The sequence below is a fragment of the Neofelis nebulosa genome, chromosome 12 (genome assembly GCF_028018385.1).
Source record: "Neofelis nebulosa isolate mNeoNeb1 chromosome 12, mNeoNeb1.pri, whole genome shotgun sequence".
Lineage (NCBI taxonomy): Eukaryota > Metazoa > Chordata > Mammalia > Carnivora > Felidae > Neofelis > Neofelis nebulosa.
Window position 1 is genome coordinate 82,510,226 of NC_080793.1, and position 8,898 is coordinate 82,519,123.

Consider the following 8,898-nt stretch of genomic DNA (forward strand, 5'->3'; position numbering starts at 1 on the left):
AAAAATAAAAAAGAATAAAAATTTAAAACAGAATACATCAGCCAGCAAAACAGTTTGTATTTAGCAGGAGACAGGGAAGAAACAGCAAATATAATAAATAAGCAAAATGTGTAGCAGATCAGCATATGATAAGTGACACAGAAAAAAAAGAAAATGTAGACAAAGGCAATCACAGGAGTAGTAGAAGAGCCAGGGCAGGTCACTTTTTTTTTTAATGTTTATTTATTTTCAGAGAGAGTGTGTGTACGCACAAGTCGGGGAGGATCAGAGAAAGAGAGAGAGAGAGAAAATCACAAGCAGGCTTACCACTGTCAGCACAGAGACCCCTCATGAGGCTCGAACCCATGAAGCATGAGCTCACGGCTGGAGCCGAAATCAAGAGTCGCTCGCTCAACTGAGTGAGCCACCCAGATGCCCAGTGCGGACCACTTTTAGAGGGGGAGAGCTGAGCAAAGGCTTGGAGCAGGTGAGGGAGTGAACCATGCAGACCCCTCTTGGAGAAGAGGTTCCAGGTAGAAGAAAGAGCCGTGACAAATAAAGTGGAAGTGTGGCTCGTAAGTTCCCTAATAAGCAAGGTGGGCAGAGTGGCCGCAGCAGAGCAGGGGTGCGGTGCAAACAAGAGAGGAAATCAGAGAGTCACTTTTCAGGCAGATGGAATGGGCCTCGTCCCCATCCCCATTGCAAGCACTTGGACAGTTACTCCTAGGGAGACGGGGGTCTCTGGGGAGTTTTGAGCAGAGCAGTGATGTGACTTGATATGTACAGCAGGAAGAGCACTCTAGCAGTTGTGCTGAGAAAAGAAGGAGGGCAAGGTGGGAGCTAGAAGGCTACTGCAGTTAGCAACACAAGAGAGGAAGGTGGTGGAGGAAGTGATGACAGGGGCCAGATTCTGGATACGTCTGGAAAATATAGCTGAGGGGAGTTCCTGATGGATTAGCTGTGGGGTATACATAAAGAGCATAATTAAGGATTACTCTTCGGTTTTTGGCCTGAGCAAGCAGAAGCACTGGAATGCCCTTCTCTAAGATAGGAGGGCTTTGTTATGGAGCCCTTGAGGGGAGAAATAATCAATAGTCCAATCCTAATATGTTAAGTTTGAAATGCCTGTTAGATAACTCAAGTGGAAATGATGAGTAGACGGCTGGAGAGTCAAGTGTGGGATTCAAGAGCGAGGTTTGGACAGAAGATAAAAATTTGAAGTCATGGAGGCCCGGGTGGCTCAGTCAATTAAGCCTCCAACTCTTGATCTCAGCTCAGGCCTTGATCTCAGGGTCATGAGCTCGAGCCCCATGCAGGGTGTGAAGCCTACTTAAGCAAACAAAAATGGAAGTTATTGGCAGACAGAAGTTAGGGATTCCATCATCAAGAGAATGAGCATAGGTGGAGACAAGAGCCAAAGAACAGGGCCGTGGGGCACCCCAATGTTTAGAGAGCCAGGAGAAGAACTGAAAACAGCAAAGGAGATGAAGAGAGAATTAAACTCCTTTCCCCTCCTTAAACAGTTTCTTCTCTTTGCTTCTCAGATGCCATATTTTTCTGTTTTCCTCGTACTTTCCTGGCCCACTCCTTAGACTTCTTTGCTTCCAGCTGCATGAAGGGAAATACCTAATAGATGCAGTAGGATAGGGGTCATTTGAGACCTTGCCAAGAGCGATTTTGGTGGCCCAAGGACAGTGAAAGTTGGATTGGCATGAGATCAAGAGAGAATAAGAAGCATAGACATACAGGCAACTTTGAGATGTTTGTTGCCAAGAAAAAAATGGCAAAAGGGTAATATTGGAAGGGGAACTGGGGGCTAAGGAGATACATATATTTACATACTTCTAGATATAAAAATGAAGGAAGGAGTATATTATGTTTCTGTATCAACGTGAATTATTTAGGAGAGGGGGACAACCAATGAGGAGAAGATGAGGAGATAATTTCAGGAGAGACCACTTAAATAGTCAAGAGGGGAAGGGATCATGGTGCCAAGTAGAAGGGCAGGGACACTCCTCTCATGTGACAGGAAGGAAGGCAGAGTCAGAGGCAGGTAGGGTGGAAGCCATGGCCGTGGGAAGATGAGGCAGTTCTTGTGAAATTGCTTGTATTTTTTATTTTCCCAGTGATTAAGAAGCAAGGTTTTCAGCTCCGGGTGAGGAAGGGGAGAGGTGGGGGGGGGGGTGTTTGAGGATAGAAGGTGTCATTTCAGAGTGTGGGACAGGAAGCCGACTAGGGAAATGCAGAAGGGCAGTGTTGAGAGCCCACCTGAGATTTAGGATCAGAGAGCTAGTGACAACAGACAGCACAGTTGTCTTTGTCCAGTGTGTTAAGCCGGACAGACTCAGGGTTTTGCCGGGTGGGTGGCCCCAGGAAGAAGAAATTGAGGGGTGTGGATGATACAGTGATAGAGGATAGACCATGAGATCTAAGCTGGATAGGAGGGATGTGAGAATCTAAGGGCAATGAAGAACGGTGAAAAAGTAGGTTGAAGGTCAAACTAAGGTGAAAGAATGGCTTAAATGGGGTTATTAGACTAAATAAGGTGGCAAGGAAAGACGTGTTGGTCAGGGAACATGACACGTGAAATGAAAATAGCAGCGGTGGTGCTGTTACTTAGAGGTGAAAAAGGTCCAGGGAACCCGTAGGACAAAGGCCCAAGGCAGGGCGGAGGGGGCAAATGGTTACAGTGTATGTACTGGGGTCTCAGGTCCTTATTCCACGAGGCTGCTAAATTCCCCAAAAATGTTAACAGGGGTGGGGTGGAGGGTGACTGCCCTGAGTCAGGTACAGAATAAGCAGCAGATGGTGTAGTCTGATGGGTGGGATAGTCCCGGCAGCTGGGGGTTGAGGCTGTGTGGACAGGGGAGAGCTAGTCTGCCTTGAGTAAGATTCGCCAGCGTGGGTGCACCTGTTCTGTTGTGAATTCCACTCTCTAGTATCTCAGTAAGCCTCTTTCCCTCCTTGAGCAGCTGAGAGGCCAGTCAGGGTGAGAGATTTATTCAGGGTCATGGGGTCGGAAGGAAACCACCAAACCTCCAGGGCGTGCATTCCCCCTTCCCTTCTACCAAAATACCAAAGCTGTGTTTTGGATATTTAAAAGAACATTTAAAATGCCCATGTTTGTTTCTGCCTCTGTACAACGTTGGTGCTGCGGAGGACAGGGAGCTGGTAACCATGGCAGTGAAGCAGAGAGCTGTGGTGAAGAGGTGGCTTTTAAACGGAGGGGGGGTGAACTTCAGGCAGGCGGCACCCACAGCTCACCCTCATGGCCTCCTGGAGCTCTTTGTTCACTCAGCTCACTTAGGAAGACAGGATGAATTCTTCGCTGCTGGGAAAGAGAAGGTTTTGTTGGCCTGGACTCCATAAAGAGAGGGTGTGTCCCTGGGAGCGGGCTTTAGGGGCTCTGCCTGAAAACCTTGGTCAGCAGGGAACTTTGGGTGCCCCGTTCTGACCAGGACAGGCTGTGATGGCAGATAAGACAGCCCCGCAGCATCCTGGATGCCGAGTTCTTACACACTGTCAGTTCTCTCACTAGCCATCTCTGGACAGGTGGCCACTCATGGGGGTGGCCCAGAGCCCTAGCCAAAAGGGCAGCCAGGCAGGGCCCCCACAGGATGATATCTGGTGCCAAGAGGAGAGAGGAAAAGGGCGGCAAGGATAGAGGCTGTCACCTCTTCCACATTCCTGGATGGGGAGCCCCAAAAGCCTTTCTTTCCAGGGCCAAGTGCCCCAAGTGGACCCAGGTCAAGGCAAGGCAAGGCAGGGCCAGGCAGGGCAAACCCAGGCCACAGCTCGGCAGGTCCAGGGAAGTCTCATGACTGCAGTGTTTTCCTGCAGGTTTCCCAGCTGCTCCGGGGCGGGAGGCAGCGTGGGGCGGTGGGGGCGAGGAGGAGGGAGGGCGAAGAGGAGCAGGGAAGTAAACAGGCGACTAGAGAGAGAGCCAGTTCCCTGTGTTCAGAGAACACCAGCCGCCTCCGGTCCCCGGTGGGTGGTTGTATGTGTGGAAATGAAACCGGGAGGGGAAGGGAGAGAGGGAAGGGTAAGCTGTTATCCACCCACCTCGCTTTTTCCCGCCCCTCCAGCCCACTCCCCTCTGGGGTGAGGGGGTGGGAGGGGGACGTTCACGGAGCGCCCACCCCCAAGTGCGCGTCGCTGGTTCAGCATTCTGTGAATCAGACACTGTCTCAGCAGCTCGTCACCTGCGCTCAGGAGGGGAACAGGGGGGCGGCCTTGGGACTTGGGAGAGGGGAGGTTGGGTAAGTGGAAGAGCCACTACTGGCCTGAGCGCCGGGTGACGCCCGGGGCTGGGAAGAAGGGCTACCTCCACCAGCACCTGCACACATCCCGACTCGGCCCCCGGGACACCGGGCCAGAGGGGGTGGGACGGTGGCTTGGGGGCACAACTTGAGCTGGAATTGGCAGCAGGGGAGGGGACAGGAGTGTACGGCCGCGGGAAGCGAGGGGGTGCAGAGCCGGCGCGGGGCGAGCTGCTGCCCGCCTCCTGCCCGCGCGGGGTTACACGAGGTAACTGCGAGCTGGGAGGAGGAGGGAGGCGGCGGGGGCCGCGGGCCGGGGTGTCTGGCGCTCGTTGGACAAAGAGATGATGAAACGTGAGCGCTATATTTACCAAGGGGGTGGAGACCGGGCGGGGGGGGGGGGGGTTGGTAAAAAGGACAAACTGTTCCACAACAACCACAGGAAACACAGCCCATCTGACTCACCGGGAGGGCCGCTCCGACCCCCTCGCGGGCTTAGCCCCGAGGCAGGCGCGAGGCTGGGAGGCTGGAGGGCGCGGATGCCCCCGGGCAAATCCACCCGGGCGCTAAGGCTGGGGGTTTGGGTTGATTTACATAAAAAAGACACCTTAGATCCCAGGGTTGCGTGCGTGCGTGCGCACGTGTGTGTGTGTGTGTGTGTGTGTGTGTGTGTGTGGCTTTTGTGAGGCAGGAGAGAGCGCGGAATGGCAAGAATGCTTCCTAACCCCGTGGCCCGACCGTCGCGGGAGAGACTGCCTGCAAACTCTACGAACACGATTCCTGCAAAGTCATCTCCTCCCGCACAGCCAGGCGGGCCGGCCCGCCCCGCCCGCGGACAGCAGCACCCGCCTCCCTGCTCTCCCCTCGCTCCCGCCCCAGCCCTGCTCGCGGCGCGCAGAGTTGGGGTGCGGTGCGGCTATGTTTAGAAGCTTATGTCATCCCGACACCCTACTCTGCAGTGCTCCCAGGGGAGCCCGCAGGGCAGGTTTTCCTCTTCTTCGCGGGCGTGGGGGATGGGGAAGGTGCCTCTACCCGCCCCACCCCCGCCAACACACACACATACGCACCTACTCAACCCCGAAGAGTTAAAAAGAAAAAATGCAACCCCATAAGTTATGAAACAGGGTGGTGGGGGCGGTGCGCGCCAGCGGAGGGCGCAAACCCAAGGGCTTGGGCCTCGAGGGGCCGACAGCCGGCCCCCGCCCCCTCCAGCCTTCCCCACCTCCCGCCTGGGTGCGGGGGCTAATTTCAAGGTTAGCTCACGTGGGCGCGGGCGCCCGGAGCTCCTTGCACGAGTTTGGGGCGGGTTCCTCATCCCCCAATCTAGGGCAGTTTGTTCAACTGCAGTAAAGGGAGCTTGATGTTCCAGCAGGGAAGGGATTTCTGAGAACTGGGGCTGTCCTCAGATGAACTCGGCTCCTCCGGCTGCCGCTGCGGCGGCCGCCTGCGGAAGACTTTTTAAAAGGGCGATGCCAGGCCGGGGCGCGCAGCCCGCAAGTGGCTGAGCCGCCCGCCAGTCTGCGGCCGGAGCCGAGAGCCCGCCCCCGAGCGCGGGTGATGCACGGTGCGCCGCGCAGGGCCTCTCGGCGCGCGGGGGGCTGCAAGCTAAACTTATCCTCCTGCATATGTATGAACGTGTGGCCTTTCTGCTCGGCAAAGGAGAGGCCTGGAGTTCTGCGGAAGGCTGCTAAGTGGAGCGAGAGCAAAGTAGGACGTCGTGCAAGTTTTCGCGCGGGCCTGAGCCCCCTCCACCCCCCACCCCCGCCTCCCTCTCCAGCCCCTGGGAGTTAACCCACGTTAGGGCCTCAGGCGTCTGGGCAGACAGGTCTTCACCTAATTGTATTTCAATTTCAGAACACTGCCTTTGCTCGAAGCCACATCCCTTCAGCCCCGCCTCCCCCTCCCCAAACCGTCTCCCCCTCCCCAAACCTTCAGCCGCCTTCCCCTGATTCCCCAGCTTTCACTAAAATGAACACGGCTTTGCCCCAGATACGTGCCGTGCCGTGTGCCTAGGTGGAGTCGCTGAAAGCCTAAGGGCCTGGGTCCTGAAAGATGTCTGGATCCAGCCCAGAGTGAGGTCCGACACGTGATCCCCTACCCCCAGCGGGCCATCTGTTCTCCTTCCTCCCCGCCTGGAGGCAGGCAGCTCTGCCCAGCACCTTCCACGCCTCCCAGCAGGAAAGAGTGAGAAAAGCCAGAGTTGGCGGAACCCACTACATACCGAGTACAGTTCTTTAACCTAAACCTCCCTGGGCCTTGGACAGAGATGAGACTAGGCAGAATGAATTTTAGATTAAGCCCCAGGTGATTAGCTCCACCCGGTGAGCGGGGAGGGGGGGGGAACTCTACCCAGGGCTCAGTTTGGATTAAAAATCTCCTGGGGAGGTGACGGAATGGGCTGTGTTCCCCCTGGAAATACCTCAGTTGGCTCTAGGGTGGAAAATTTGCACAAACCAGCTTGCAGAAAGAAAAGGAGAGACTATGCAATTAAGGAATAAAGACTATAAGGGATTCGGACAAATTTATATTTGTGCCTGCTATCCCATTAAATATTGATTTAATTTAAATATTGATTGCTATAAAGACCTGTTTGTAGATGCACAGCAGAAACGCTGTTTAAAGAACCCAAGTCTTGCCCAGCTTTTCTCATTATTTGGGGGGGGGGGGGGGTCCCTACAGAATTTGGAGTTTGTAAGGGACTATGGAGATGTATGCATCTAATCCCGTGAATTCACAGATGAGGAAAGAGCTCTAAGAGGTTGCCTGGGGTCACACAGCTCATCTCAGGCCCTGGGAGGTGGGTTCTCTGCCCCAAACTGGCCTAAACACGTGCTCAAATAATCAGTTCTCTGTAGGCACTATCTCTTCTAGAGGTGATAATGATAATTATTTCAGGATGCACAGAAAATAAAGACTTTGAGCTACAGGCCCATAAACCACTGTTCTCAAGAACTTGAATAATAAATCCAAGCCTTAGACAGAATATAGAGAGGAAAACACATACTTATAAACTAGAAGCACAGTTACAGTCTTTGAATTCCCGTGCTCCTCCCCATTGGTTTGTGTGGATTTGAAATGTGTATTTACAAAGATTAAATTGGGGGAAAACAGACCTCTCGTATTTATGTGGCATAATATATATTTTCCTGGTAAATTATTCATTGTAATTAGGAATGATTCATATTAATTTGGGATAATTTACTTTCCCAGAATTTAATTGGGACAACCACATGCTGGCAAAACCGTGTAAGCTGATTTTAATCATAAAACTATTATAATACACATCCCAATACGGCAAGGAGACCTTGTTGTTAAATTACACACACACACACATCCTGATGTTGGAATTATTACCTGTAATATATATTATTTTGTGATATATATGTGTTTGTTTTTAACATATAAGCCTCAGTGAGGCTAGACTGTCTTTTCATATCTGTATTCCTCCATACCTAGCTCCCTGAAAGAAACATAGGGATCTGGAGCAGAAATGAGTGGGAAAAGAGATAAAGGGGAAAGCATTCTATAATTCTAGAATTTCTGGGTTAAAAAAGCTATTCTAAAGCAAAGCAGCAGATACACTTATAAATATCTGAGAGAAAGTCATGTGTGCGAAATCTCGATTTTCTTTCATTACTTTCTTTTATAACTCTGAAATGACTGAGTTGGAAGAATTCAGGGGTTATGTCCAGTCCAAACAAAATTAAATTAAAGATAATTAATTAAAGAGAAGAAGACCAGAAGTAAGGGAGGGGAAGGTTTGTATTTTTAAAAAAACTATGATGGTTGATTCATTCAAGTTCCTTGATTACAATGTCCAAGGAAAGATGCAGGTTTTCCTTCGTATCTAGAATAATCCCAGTGTTAACTCTAGGGCTATCTGAAGGTGCCCAGTGCAATGTCAGTTCATGCAAATCCAAGAGACTGTACAGGCAGTCATCATGGAGACCGTGGAGAGATCCCACTGGTATTTGTGCCGGACCTTAAAGAAGCAAGCAAAGGTGCAATTACTAAATGATCATGTATCCTTGGGGACAGAGTTTGTCCCAGAAAAATTATGAAGTAGGCAAACTCCCCTGTGCTTCAGTGAATTCTTTTCTAAAATTAAGGGAATTAGAATTCAAGAACTCTAAGACGGCTTCACTTTTACACACCATGATGCACCTACTTTGCCAAGATGGTGATGATGATAGTCTTGGTTGACCGCCACCCCCTTTCCATACTTCCTTTTCCATATAGTCAACCAATATCTTCCTGTACCGCTTCAAAAGCAAAGTCAAAGTAAACTACACTGGCCTTCAAGCTGGGAGGGTTAATTTGGGACTCTGCCTTTAGAGACCACAAAACTGGTGTTAGTTTTTCCCAACCCTTCACCAAGGCTACCAGACAGTGGGGCCATGGTTGGACTTCAGTGGATCTGCATCACAGAGAGGCAGGCACCTTTCACACCCAGTGAGGACAATCAATGTGTTTTTAACCAGTTGTGCTGATGGCAAGCCTCCTGAAGAGCCATGAGTCCTAGATTCCTTTCTCACCTATCAAGATGGAAAACAACTGTCAACCATTCAGAGGAAGAGGCAAACTGAGTTAATCAGACTCCAAGACCCATGCTAATCATTGATCAAGTAATGCCACAGTTTTCAATGGCTAAGGATCTCTG

The 8,898-nt window shown here is 51.3% G+C and overlaps 1 protein-coding gene across 10 annotated transcripts in view; it reads right to left on the bottom strand.

The window, feature by feature from the left end:
• The window catches only part of LOC131492086 (serine/arginine repetitive matrix protein 3-like), a 32,003-nt gene that overhangs the window by 21,183 nt on the left and 1,922 nt on the right, over positions 1 to 8,898 (bottom strand). Inside the window, exon 2 of one of the 10 annotated variants that reach the window (XM_058695723.1) lies at positions 7,983 to 8,220. The exons of the other annotated variants lie outside the window; for them this stretch is intronic. The gene's annotated coding sequence lies outside the window, so the exon portion shown is untranslated. Of the gene's footprint in view, positions 1 to 7,982; positions 8,221 to 8,898 lie in introns of those variants that run through there. 10 annotated transcript variants of the gene reach the window in all.